This window comes from Rhinolophus hipposideros (genome assembly GCF_964194185.1).
Source record: "Rhinolophus hipposideros genome assembly, chromosome: 24".
Classification (NCBI taxonomy): Eukaryota; Metazoa; Chordata; class Mammalia; order Chiroptera; family Rhinolophidae; genus Rhinolophus; species Rhinolophus hipposideros.
Window position 1 is genome coordinate 35279500 of NC_138070.1, and position 14420 is coordinate 35293919.

Below are 14420 nucleotides of genomic sequence, written 5' to 3' on the forward strand. Positions count from 1 at the left end.
CTTCATCTTAAAACATCAGACTATACATTCTTTTCGAGTGTACATGGAACATTCTCAAGGATAGACCATATATTGGGGCATAAAAGCAGCCTCGGCCAATTTAAGAAGATCGAAATCATACCAAGCATATTCTCTGATCACAAGGCTTTGAAATTGGATATCAACTGCAAAAAGACAGCAGGAAAAACCACAAATACATGGAGATTAAACCACATACTTTTAAAGAACGACTGGGTCAAAGAAGAAATTAGAGGAGAGATCAAAAGATATATAGAAACAAATGACAATGAAAATACATCTACCAAAATTTTTGGGATGCAGCAAAAGCAGTTTTAAGAGGGACATTTATATCTTTACAGGCCTATCTCAAGAAACAAGAAAAATCCCAAATAAATAACCTCATGTTACACCTCAAAGAACTAGAAAAAAAAGAACAAATGAAACTCAAGGTCAGCAGAAGAAAGAAAATAACAAAAATCAGAGCAGAGCTTAATGAAATAGAGAACAAAAAGACAATAGAAAAAATCAATGTGACAAAGAGCTGGTTTTTTGAAAAAATTAATAAAATCGACAATCCCTTGGCTAGACTCACTAAGATAAAAAGAGAGAAGACACTAATTAACAAAATCAGAAATGAGGAAGGGGAAGTTATCCCGGACACCACACAAATACAAAGGATCATTCAAGAATACTATGAAGGACTATATGCCACCAAATTCAATAACCTAGAAGAAATGGACAAGGTCTTAGAAACATATAGCCTTCCAAGGCTGAACCATGAAGAACTGGAAAATCTAAACAGACCAATCACCAGTAACAAAATTGAATCAGTCATCCAAAACCTTCCCGAAAGCAAAAGTCCTGGACCAGATGGCTTCACTAGTGAATTCTACCAAACCTTCAAACAGGATCTAATACCAATTCTCCTCAAACTCTTCCAAAAAATTGAAGAAGAGTCAGTACTCCCTAACTCATTTTATGAGGCCAACATTACCCTGATACCAAAACCTGGTAAGGACAACACAAAAAAAGAAAACTACAGACCTATTTCTCTGATGAATACAGATGCAAAAATCCTAAACAAAATTTTAGCAAATCAAATACAACAATGCATTAAAAAGATTATTCATCATGACCAAGTGGGGTTCATCCCTGGGGCACAAGGATGGTTCAACATCCACAAATCCATCAATGTGATATATCACATAAACAAAATGAAGGACAAAAATCATATGATTATATCAATTGATGCAGAAAAAGCATTTGACAAGATACAACATCCATTTATGTTTAAAACACTTAATAAAATAGGCATAGAAGGAAAATACCTTAACATAATAATGGCCATCTATAGCAAGCCCTCAGCTAATCTCATAATTAATGGTGAAAAACTGAAGCCCTTTGCTCTATGTTCAGGAACACGACAGTGCTGTCCCCTATCACCTCTGCTTTTCAACATAGTTTTGGAAGTCCTTGCCAGAGCAATCAGGCAAGAGAAAGGAATAAAAGGCATCCAAATTGGGAATGAAGAAGTTAAATTATCACTCTTTGCAGATGACCTGATGCTATATATAGAAAACCCTGAAGACTCCACCGAAAAGGTATTAGAAACAATCAAGGAATACAGTTAGTTACTGGCTACAAAATCAATGTACAAAAGTCCATTGCATTCCTATATACTAACAATGAAATCTCAGAAGAAGAAATACAAAAAATAATTCCTTTTGCAATTGCAGCAAAAAGAATAAAATACCTAGGAATAAACTTAACCAAGAATGTGAAGGACCTATATGCTGAAAACTATAAGACATTTTTGAAAGAAATTGAAGAAGACACAAAGAAAGAGAAAGACGTTCCGTGCTCATGGATTGGAAGAATCAACATAGTTAAAATGGCCATATTACTCAAAGCAATATACAGATTTAATGCAATCCCCATCAAAATTCCAATGGCATTTTTTAAAGAACTGTAACAAAGAATCATCAGATTTGTTTGGAACCACAAAAATCCCTGAATAGCCAAAGCAATTGTAAGAAAAGAACAATACTGGAGGTATCACACTCCCTGACTTTAGCTGGTACTACAGGGCTACAATAATCAAAACAGCATGGTATTGGCAGAAAAACAGACACATAGACCAATGGAATAGAATTGAGAACCAAGAAATAAAATCACATAAATATGGACAGATAATTTTTGACAAAGAAGCTAAAAACATACAATGGAGGAAAGACAGCCTCTTCAATAAATGGTGCTGGGAGAATTGGATAGCCACGAGCAAAAAAATGAAACTGGACTGTTATCTGTCACCATGTACCAAAATTAATTCAAAATGGATCAAAGACTTAAGCATAAGACCTGACACAATAAACTGCATAGAAGAAAACATAGGTACTAAACTTATGGACCTTGGGTTCAAAGAACATTTTATGAATTTGACTCCAAAGGCAATGGAAGTAAAAGCTAAAATAAACAAATGGGACTATATGAAACTTAAAAGTTTCTGCACAGCAAAAGAAACCATCGAGAAAATAAAGAGGCAACTGACTGAATGGGAGAAGGTTTTTTGCAAACAGTTCCTCTGATAAGGGTCTAATATCCAAAATATACAAGGAGCTCATGAAAGTCAACAACAAAAAAACAAACAACCCAATTGAAAAATGGACAAAGGACCTGAAGAGATATTTCTCCAAAGAGGATATACAAATGGCAAATAGACATATGAAAAAATGCTCAACATCGCTAATCATCAGAGAAATGCAAATAAAACCACAATGAGATATCACCTCACCCCAGTCCGAATGGCTATCATCAACAAGACAAATAGTAACAATTGTTGGAGAGGCTGTGGAGAAAAAGGAACCCCCATACACTGTTGGTGGGAATGCAGACTGGTGCAGCCATTATGGAAGGCAATGTGGAGGTTCCTCAAAAACTCACGAATATGGCCCAGCAATCCCTCTCCTGGGTATCTACCCAAAAAATTTGAAAACATTTATACATAAAGACACGTGTGCTCCAATGTTCATTGCAGCTTTGTTCACGGTGGCCAAGACATGGAAACAACCAAAATGTCCTTCGCTAGATGAATGGATAAAGAAGTTGTGGTATATATACACAATGGAATACTATTCGGCGGTAAGAAAAGATGATATAGGAACATTTGTGACAACATGGATGGATCTTGAGAGTATAATGCTAAGTGAAATAAGTCAGACAGAAAAAGCAGAGAACCATGATTTCACTGATATGTGGTATATAAACCCAAAACAACAAAAGAACAAGACAAACAAATGAGAAACAAAAACTCATAGACACAGACAATAGTTTAGTAATTACCAGAGGTTAAGGGGGGTGGGGGGAGGGAGATGAGGTTAAGGGGGATCAAATATATGGTGATTGAAGGAGAACTGACTCTGGGTGGTGAACATACAATGGGATTTATAGATGATATAATACAGAATCGTACACCTGAAATCTATGTAATTTCACTAACAATTGTCACCCCAATAAATTTAAAAAAAGGAGAGGGACATCTAAGAGATTGAGGAGGTAAATGCCTGTGGGTGGTCAGCACCCTCCTAGTTTAGAGGTGGGGGCTAGGCTTGAGTGGTAGAAGGCTCAGAAGAACCCCGAGAAGAAGAAGATTTCCGAGATAATATATAGGATTATTCCATATTGGAGGCCTTTTTGTACGATTGGTGTATGATGTCCTTGAAAGGTACTCTCCCAAATGTTGTCTCATCATCACTGGTATACAGTTAGTATGTTAGCCATTAGGCCAAGGGTTAGTAGTAGTATGGAGTTAAAGTGAAATCCTATTTCAGTAGAAGGGCAGACAGGGCTCCTGTAAGTGGTCAAGGGCTTGGGTTAACTATGTGATATGTGTGAGTTTGGTGGGTCATTAGGTGTTGTCATGTAGGTAAAGGCTAACTAGTAGTGTGAATACGTAGACTTTAATTAGAGTAACAGCAAATTCTAGGATTGTTAGCAGGATTAGAATAACCAATGTAATGAAGGCAGTAGCCATGCTAATACTTAGTAGGGCTAGTGTGGCACCACTGATTAGGTGAATTAGGAGATGTCCGGCGGTGATGTTGCCTGTTAGCTGTACGGTGAGGGCTATAGGTTGAATGAACAGGCTGATGATTTTGATAATTACTAGCATGGGGATTAGGGGTAGGGGAGTTCCTTGTGGTAGGAAGTGAGCCAGGGAGGCTTTTGTTTTATGACAAAAACCTAGAATAACAGTTCCGGCTCATAGAGGGATAGCCATGCCTAAGTTTACAGATAGTTGTGAGATTAGTGTGAATGAGTGTGGTAGGAGCCATAGTAGATTTGTTGAGCCAATAAATAGAATAAGGGATATTAGTATTAGAGTTCAGGTTTGGCCTTTGGGGTTGTGGATGGCCATTATTTGTTTTGATGTCATGTGGATTAATCATTGTTGGATGGCAATAAGATGGTTGTTAATTAGCCAGTTTGTTGAGGGGAACAGGATGCTGGGGAATATAATGATTAAGATGACAATGGGGAGACCCATTATTGTTGGGGTTATGAATGAGGCGAATAAATTTTCATTCATTTGGTTTCTCAAGGGGTGGTGTGTTTTGATGATCCTATAGAGGACACTGTGTTTCACGTTGTGTAGGCATCTGGGTAGTTGGAGTAACATCATGGTATTCCACATAGGCCCAGAAAATGTTGAGGGAAGAAGGTCATGTTGGCTCCTTAGAATATAATGAAAAAGTGGATTATTAGAGGGATTAGTCAGTTACCAAAGCCTCAGATTATGATGGGTATTACTATGAAGAAAATTATTACCAATGCATGGGCAGTAACAGTTATGTTATAGATCTGGTCGTCTCCTAGGAGGGCGCCTGGTTGACCTAATTCAGCCAGAATTAGTAGGCTCAGGGCAGTGCCTACTATTCCTGCTCAGGTACCAAATAGTAAGCATAGGGTGCTGACATCTTTACGATCAGTTGAGAAGAGTCAGCGGTAAAATGGCCTAGTAGGCATTAGGCTGTAAACCTAAGCACAGGGGTTGAGTCCCTTTTTTACCAGGCCCGGTGGTGTATGTTACATATTGAATTTCAAATTCAAGGAAGCAGCCTCAATCCTGCCGGGGCTTCTCCTGCCTTTTTTTTCTACGTGGCAGGAGAAGTAGATTGAAGCCAGTTGATTAGGGTATTTAGCTGTTAACTAAAATTTCGTGGGTTATAAGCCCACCAGTCTAGAAGGCCTTAGCTTAATTAAAGTGATTGATTTGCATTCAGATAAAGCCTTGCAGTCCTTATTGACACGAATGTGCATTCATTTACTTAGAGCTTTGAAGGCTCTTAGTCTGTGTTTAACCTAAATTCCTAGTTTAGTGTTGATAGTATTGGTGCTAGGGGGAGTATTAGGGTTGCTAGAATGATTATTTGGGATAGTTAGGTTGTTCATTTTGTGCTTTCGAATTGCCATTTGATTTTTATGTTGTTGGTGGACGGGAATATTGTCAGGGATGTGGTATATGTTAGTCATATGTAAAAGTACAGGTTGAGTAGGGTGGTGATAGCTATTAGAGTTGGCAGGATGATGCTGTCATTTTTTGTTAGCTCTTGGATAATTACTCATTTGGGCAGAAATCCTGTTAGTGGAGGGAGGCCTCCTAATGATAATATGAGTGCTAGAATGGATGCTATTATTATGGGTATTTTGTTTCATAGGTGTGAGAGGGAGAGTGTAGTGGTTGACGAGTTGGATATAAATAGTATGAAAGTTGTGGTTGTTATTAGGATATATAGGATTAGGTTAAGTAGTGCTATGGTAGGGCTGTAGACTATAATAGCTGTTATTCAGCCTATGTGAGCGATTGAGGAGTATGCCAGGATTTTTCATAATTGGGTTTGGTTGAGTCCTCCTCAGCCTTCAATTAGAATGGACAATATAGACATGGTGAGTAGGATGTCCAGGTTGATTGAGTGATAGTCAAGGCTATTGAGCTCAGGATGTTTGTGACAGTTCATTGGCCAGAGTGTAGGAGGTTGACAATGATGGCTAGTATGAGTAGTATGGATGCGGTTGCTTGTATGAGAAAATACTTGGTGGAGGCTTCTGTGGATTGAGGATTGCATCGTTTTATCATTATAGGAATGAGAACTAGTATATTCATTTCGAAGCTGATTCAGACAAGTAGTCAATGTGAGCTTGTCATTACAATAAGGGTTCCTAGGATAATGGTAAATGAAATTGTAGTGAAGATAAGTGGGTTTGATAGCATGGGAAGTGTATGAACCAACATTTTCGGGGTATGGGTCCGATAGCTTACTTTAGCTGATCTTATTGTAGAATGTGGTGTAATGTGGTAGCACAGAGATTTTTGAAGTCTTAGGAGCAGGTTCAATTCCTGTAATTCTAGAAATAAGGGGGCTTGAACTCTTTTGTCACACATATTTCTTATGTTTGTGGAGGAATATACATAGGGCTAGGATTAGGGGTAGGAAGCTTTTTCATAGGAGATGCATTAGTTGATTGTATCAGAAGCGTGGGTAAGATGCTTGGATTCTTGGATGCTTGGATAGGAAGGAAACAGTGAGAAGTAAGGATTTGACTACAAAGTTGGTGATGTATAATTCAGGTATGAGTGGGTTTGTGGCATGCCCCTAGGAAGAGGGTGCTTGTAAAAATGTTTCTTAGAATAATGTTGGCGTATTCCACTAGGAACCTAGAAGAGGGCGAATGGGCCTCCGGCATACTCTACATTGAACCCGGAAACAAGTTTGGATTCACTTTCTGTCAGATCAAACGGGGCTCGGTTGGTTTCTGCTAAGGTAGAGATAAATCACATTATAGGTAGTGGTCATGATGGGAAGGTTAGTCATGTGTGTTCTTGTGTGGTGATTAGGGTTGATAGTGAAAAGGACCCGCTTAATAGTAGTACGGAGAGTAGGATAATTGCAAGGGTTACTTCATAGGAGATAGTTTGTGCTACTTCCCGTAGGGCTCCAATTAGTGCATATTTGGAGTTTGAGCCTCAGCCTGATCATAGGATGGAGTATATGGCTAGGCTTGATATAGCCAGTATAAATAGGATGCCTAGGTTTGTGTTGATTAATGGGTGTGGTATGGATAGGGGAGTTCATATTGTTGGGGCTAGGGCGAGGGCTGGGACTGGTGCAATAATGAACATGGAAATTAATGATATTAGAGAATGTAGGGGTTCTTTGGTAAACAGCTTGAGGGCTTCGGCAATTGGTTGGAGGAGTCCGTAGGGGCCTACAACGTTTGGTCCTTTACAGAATTGCATGTAGCCTAGTACTTTTTGTTTGATGAGTGTAAGGAATGCCATGGCTAAGAGAATTGGGACAATTACATAGGTATGAGTGGGACAAATACCCACTCATACCTGAATTATACATCACCAACTTTGTAGTCAAATCCTTACTTCTCACTGTTTCCTTCCTATGAATCCAAGCATCTTACCCACACTTCCGATACGATCTGCTAATGCACTCTGAACATGTCGTTAGAGACAGGAGTTGAACCTCTGGCTATAAAAGTTTAAGTTTTATGCAATTACTGGACTCTGCCACTCTAACAGGCCCTGTTTCTTGTGCAGGGTTATTTGTAGTTACTAGATTAAGATAAAATTGTCTATTAACTTGAAGGTTAAGTCTAAATTTTTAGTCTAAATTTTGATCACTCGGAGGTTTTTCTGTGCTCTGAGGTCACCCCAACCTAAATTGCTAATCCATATAAAGGGGAGTTGGGCCCTGGGTAGGTAGTGATATGTCTTTATTGGATGAGTTAATTAAAGCTCCATAGGGTCTACTCATCTTGTTAGAGCACTCCCCCCCTCTTCATGGGAAGGTCAATTTCACTGATTGTAAGTAAGAGACAGTAAAACCCTCGTGTGGCCATTCATACAAGTTCCTATTTAGGGAACAAGGGATTATGCTACCTTTGCATGGTCAGGATACCACGGCCGTTGAACAGATGTCACTGGGCAGGCAGTGCCTCTAATACTCAAAATGCTAGAGGTGATGTTTTTGGTAAACAGACCGGGTTTGTGTTTGCTGAGTTCCTCTTACTTCTTTTAATCTTTCCATATTGCACTCCTGTGTTGGGCTAACAACTTGTTTTGTGGCTTTTCTTGGCTTTGGGTTGTGCTTAGGTTTATTGTTAACTATCAGCAGGTTATCCATTCTAATATAGACTTGTGCTGGGAGTAGTTCTTGTTACTCATATTAACAGTGTTGCTTCTATTTGGTAATAGAATAGCCCAGTTGTATGCATTAAGAGTTAGTTTTTATTTTAGGGATTAAGACTGTGGGTTTGTAGAGCTTTAATGCTTTCTTAATTGGTGGCTGCTTTTAGGCCAACTATGGTATTGGCTATACTTACTCTCTACTAAAGGTTGTACCCTTTGTGTAGAGGGCTGTACCCCTTTAGACTAGTATTTAAACTTATATTAGAATTGTTAGTTTTTCAGGTAAGTTTTAAATTTGAATTAATATTCTGTTCTGGACAACCAGCTATCACCAGGCTCGGTAGGCATTTCACCTCTAACTACAAATCTTCCCACTATTTTGCCACATAGACAGGTTTGCTCTGTAAAGCTGTTTGTGGTAGCTCATCTGGTTTCGGGGTGATTAACTTAAGTTCTCTTTGCTAAATTGTTCTAGTTAAATCATTACGCAAAAGGTACAAGGGGTAAGCTTTGCTGTTTTGTACTTTTAGTCTGTCTTTCATCGTTCCCTTACGGTACTGTCTCTATAGCGCCGAGTGAGTTTTCTATCCCATGTACTTTCACGGGGTGGGGGGGGGTTGTTTTGTTTTGGTTGATTATGTAAGTTGAGTTAGGTTGTGGCTGGGCTAGTGCTTGTTCAAAGTGTTCATTGTGTGCGTGAAGTCTCCTGGGTGTAAGCTAGGTGCTTTGGTTTAAGCTACACTTTTATGTGTCCAAGCGCACTTTCCAGTATGCTTACCTTGTTACGACTTATCTCCTCTCATACTATGGGTACATGGGAATAGGTTTGGGTAGTGATTTCATATTTGAGGAGGGTGATGGGCGGTGTGTGCGTGCTTCATGGCCTAATTCAACCAAGTTCTCTGTTCTTGGTTTACTACTAAATTTACCTTCTGCTCTTGATTTCACGAGAGCTTCTGTATGTAATACTAAGTGTTCTTTAAGAAGAAAATGTAGCCCATCCCTTCCCACCTCAGAGGCTACACCTTGACCTAATGTTTTTATGTGTTATGTTTGTGCTCACTACAGTTCCTTTTTAGAGTTTGCTAAGGATGGCGGTATATAAGCTGAACTAGCAAGAGCTGGTGAGGTTTATCGGGGTTTATCGATTATAGAAAAACAGATCATGTTTTTCTTATTCACTGTTGTGTCCATAAGACATAGCCCCGTGACACAGTAAGTAACCAGTGTAAGTTTATTGAATGAATGAATGGATACTATTTAGCTATTCAAATTATGAGCTATTCAAATTAATTTCATATTTATTTACATAAAAAGACGAATGTGAGTGAAATAACTAGGATGCAGGACAAGAAGATGAATTTAAATATATATCCACATTTAAATAAAATTAAAGGTATATGAAAGCTGAAATAACTAGGATGTAGGACAAGAAGATGAATTTAAATATATATCCACATTTAAGTAAAATTAAAGATATATGAAAGCTGAAATCTGAATGAATGCTGACCACATTTTTGGCCACTTCTAAATCAGTGTTGTAACAACTGTTTGGCATTGAAGAGAAAAACAACTTTAAAACAGTTTAAATAGTTCTTATATCTAAAACTTTAGTAAAACACCCAACATAGAATTTTATTTAAAACATATATGCCCACACATACATGCACCTACCACTCCAAAGAACACATACAAATGGACAAAAAACGTATGGAAATATGTTCAATATCACTAATCATTAGGGAAATGCAAATCCTATTCACAATGAGCTATCATCTCACAACCATTAGGATTATTATTATTGCTTAAAAAAGAAAATAAGTGTTGGCAAGGATGTGGACAAATTGAAACCCTGTGTACTGTTGGTGGGAATGTAAAATGATGCTGCCAGTATGAAAAATAGCACGGTGCTTCTTCAAAAAATTTAAAAACATTATTACCATGTGATCCAGCAATTCTACCTCTGAGTATACATACAAAAGAATTGAAAGCAGAGCCTTGAAGAGATACTCATATTCATAGCATGTTTAGCAGTATTATTCACAAGAATTCGGGGGTAAAAACAATCAAAGTGTCCACTGATGATGAATGGATAAACAAACTGTGGTATATGGATATACATATATGGACTATTATCCAGATTTAAAAAGGAATTTCTGACACATGCTACACCTTGGATGAAACTTGAAGACATTTTGTTAAGTGAAATAAGCCAATCACAAAAAGATAAATACTGTATAATTTCAGTTATATGAGGTATTTAGAGTAATCAAGTCAATAGAAAAAGAATAGTGGGTCCCAGGGGTTGGGGAGAGAAAAATGGGTAGTTGTTTAACAAATATAGAGTTTCAGTTTTGCAAGATGAAAACTTCTGGAGCTTGATTGCACAATAGTGAGAATATACTTAACACTACTGAACTGTACACTTAAAAATGTTTGAGAAAGTAAATTTTACACTATGTATATTTTACCACAATTTAAAAATAAATATGCTGTTTTAGTTTTCATATATCTTTGTGGTTTTTCAGTTTCCTAGTTCTTTTGTTGTTCTTATGACTATTGTTGAACCCTTTCAAATCACTGTTAAATTGTTAAATACTTGTCTGGTGTGGGCAGAGAAGAGTTGAAAAAATGTAGCCTAAGGTAGGCCTAGGGTTACCATTTATTAAGTCCTTACTTCTTACCAATAACTATGCAAGTGCTTTACATATATTGTCAAATTTATCTGCATAAGAACACTGAGATCATGTTACAGAAAGTGAAACAAGGTTTGGGAGTGTCAGGTCATTTTCCCTAAGGCACACAGTTTGTGTATAGAATTAGGATTCCATCTCATATCCTCATGCAGTTATACACAATATAGCAATTTTGCTATTGAGAGGAAGACATTTTGATGACATTCAGGACATCAAGGGTAATACGACAACAACTCTGATGGCTGTTCCAGAAAAATAGTTCCAAAATTGCTTTGAAGGGTGGACTAAGCACTGGCATCGGTGCATAGCTTTCCAAGGGGAGTATTTCAAAGATGACCATGGTGATATTCAGTAATGAGGTATGTAGCACTTTTTCTAGGATGATTTTGCGACCTTAAGTGACTGACCTGTGTGTGTGTGTGTGTGTGTGTGTGTGTGTGTAGTAATAGTAGTAGTAGTAGTAGTAGTAATAATATGCAAGGCATCTAACTAAAAGCTTTAACAGATGCTAAGTGGTATAAGATAGATAACTTCAAACGGTAGCTTAGAATTATTTTTGGCTTCTCAGTATGTTTCTTTCCCCTTTCTCCTGGCAATAGGCTTTTGCCCTACCCTTTGGAGAACTGCCCATCTCCATTTCACTGCACCCTGTGACCAAGCCAAGGAAATCAGATTTGAATCTGGAGCTGAGCCACACAGAAGCAAAGGCAGCCGAGGCTGAATCACCTTATGGCAGTGCCCTGAGGCTGCTCTATAAATTTTTACTGCTGAGACCCCTGAAGCTACCCTAGTTCCCACTCTCCCATAGGCCTAGTTTTTTATGAATTTATTTAATTCTCTGAGCTACCCCAATTAATGTTGCTTATATAATAAGTCAATCCTGTTGGTACAGTATAGTAAAATAGCATAATTTATTTATTAAAACAAAACATACACATGAAAAAGTAATAAATATGTAGATGTATATATATGAGTGATACATGTACCAAATTATTTTTTAAAGTTATTACTCCACTGAAGTATACGTTACAAAGGAAATCATAAAATATTTAAACTTTAAACAGTTTCCTCCTTTCTCTCTCTCTCTCTCTCTCTCTCTCTCTCTCTCTCTCTCTCTCTCTCTCTCTCTCTCTCTCTAAGGTCCAATTATACCAAGTAGTTAATTATTCTCTTGCTCAATAAGGTCGCTGGCTCAGGGGAATTAATGTCCAAAGGAAAACCGAGGTTATTGAAAAAGACCCTGTGTTTGGGAATTATTGCAGCCCCTGGACTTAGAGAGGAACTGCAATATGTAAGGCTTCTTGGTGAGTTTGTAACAGGGCATCTGTAAATAGAAACTGTACTACAGGGAGATATCCAGTATGAAGGAAAGCAAGCAGATCAAGATATTTCTAGCAGGAAGCTTACTCCTTAAATATCCAGATCATTTTCTCCTTTTCCATTTTGCTGATTTAAACACAGCTAATTTAAATACATATTAAATTTAACTGCAAATTTCTTTTCACAGACACCCAAGAGTTGGTTCTTCCATAAAAATGAGAAATCACAAAATAGTGACTGAATTCCTACTGCTGGGAATCCGAGACAGAAGGCGTAGAGACCATCTATTTTCTCCTGTTCTCACCTTTATATTTATGTAATCTACTGGGAAATATGCTTGTTCTTGTAGCTATCATCTCCTCCTCTCAGTTTCACACTCCTTTGTATTTTGTCTTGGGAAACCTCTCCATGTTTGACATGGGTTTCCCTTCAACATTGCTCCTGAGATACCTTTCAGGGCATAGTCAAGGTATCCCTTTTTCAGGGTTGTACTACCCAACTCTTCTTCCACTATTTTCTGGGCTGGTACTGAGTGTTTTCTGTACACAGTTATGGCCCATGACCACTTTGTTGCCATGTGTTATCCTTTGAGATACATGGTCATCATGAACCACAAGGTCTGTTCCATCTTGGCCACAGAGACCTGGATGGCTGGCTGTATCCACACCATTTTCCTGACCTCCCTTACTTTCCAGTTATCCTACTGTGGCTCTAATGAGGTGGACTATTACTTCTGTGACATACCTGCAGTCCTACCTCTAGCCTGTAACCCACAGGGTAGGTTTTACAAATGTTGGTTTTTTTTGTCTCTCAATTGTTTTTTTCTCATCCTTGTTTCTACACTCATATTGGGATCTTCATATTAAAAATTTACTCTGCAAATGCCAGTCAAAGAGCATTCTTCACCTGCAGTGTATACATCACTGCAAATTTCTGTGCCTATGGGCCAGTAATTATCATGTATCAACAGTCCAATCCCAGTGCCTTGCTTGGTGCTTTAATTCAGATATTGAATAATCTTGTAACCCCATGCTGAACCACTGATCTATAGCCTGAGGAATAAGGGTGTAAAGTCAGCCCTGAGGAATGTGACTCCCAAGAAAGGCTTACTTCTGGGAAATAAATGAGAATCTCTAAAGATTTGCTGGACAAAATTTGATTCTTCGTTTTACGACAAATTCTTATCTGTAGTTTCCAAGGCATGTTGAAATTAATGATACTCTGAACATCACTAAATTTTAAAATACATGTTTGTTTTTATATTTCCCTATGTTTTTAAAATGAAATGTAATTAATAGAATCATTTAGCAGATTTTGAACTAATTCTTATGCTACATGGATTCTCTCCCAGCACCATCATTTTCCCTAAAACATTACTTAGTTCTTTAAATCTTTGAAAAAGTCAAAAGAACATATTTTCTTTCTTATAATCTGTTAGAAGTACATTCATGTATATCTACAGAGAAGGGAAAATAAAATTCAAGAAAATTCAACTTAGTACAGAATATCAGAACTCAATACCCTTTCTTTTTGTAGAGTATAACCTCCAATTTTCTGTCAATCAACACCAAAACTCAAACTAATGTAAGTTGTTGCCTTACAGCTGCCAAACCACTTGTTCCCCGTGCCTTTCCCAGGATATCACAAGGGACTGCCTCAGCAAACTGAGTCCCGATGGAAAGGTATCAGTCACTCCCCTTCAATGAATGGTTTCAGAACAATGACTCCATCCCCTGGGATTGTGTGTGTGTGTGTGTGTGTGTGTGTGTGTGTGTGTGTGTGTGAGTGAAGGCACAGTACCTGCTGGAGCACAATTGGGACTTTCGGGGAAAACAGCGAGCAGGCACATAACTCACAGACCTTGGAGATAACAAGTTTTATTTCCTCATTTGTTTACTAATAAAAGCTATGCATTGGCTCGGTTAGGGGCTCCGTCCTTGAGGCTTGAGTCTCTTGGCCCCTCTTACACTTTAGTCTTGGCTACTGTCTTTCTTAACCCTGTGCTGCCCTTCTTACTTCCCAGAGCTCTTGTTGTGCAGGACACATCTGGTACCCAATGTGGGACTCAAGAAGGAAGGTCGACTCCAAGTCAGAATTCAAAGAGGTTTCACTGCACAAGGCCCTGGAGAGGTTGCGACAACAACTGAAGGTAGGGAAACTCCCAGGAATTTTAACCAAGGTAATGGGGAACATTAATAGCCAAATAG

General features: G+C 38.2%; 1 pseudogene across 1 annotated transcript; it reads left to right on the forward strand.

Annotated features, from left to right (window-relative positions):
- The first annotated feature begins 12428 nt into the window (after positions 1–12428).
- Positions 12429–13340, forward strand: LOC308492334 (putative olfactory receptor 10D4; annotated as a pseudogene). Its single transcript has one exon. The product of its transcript is annotated as a putative olfactory receptor 10D4 (transcript).
- The last annotated feature ends 1080 nt before the right edge of the window (positions 13341–14420 follow it).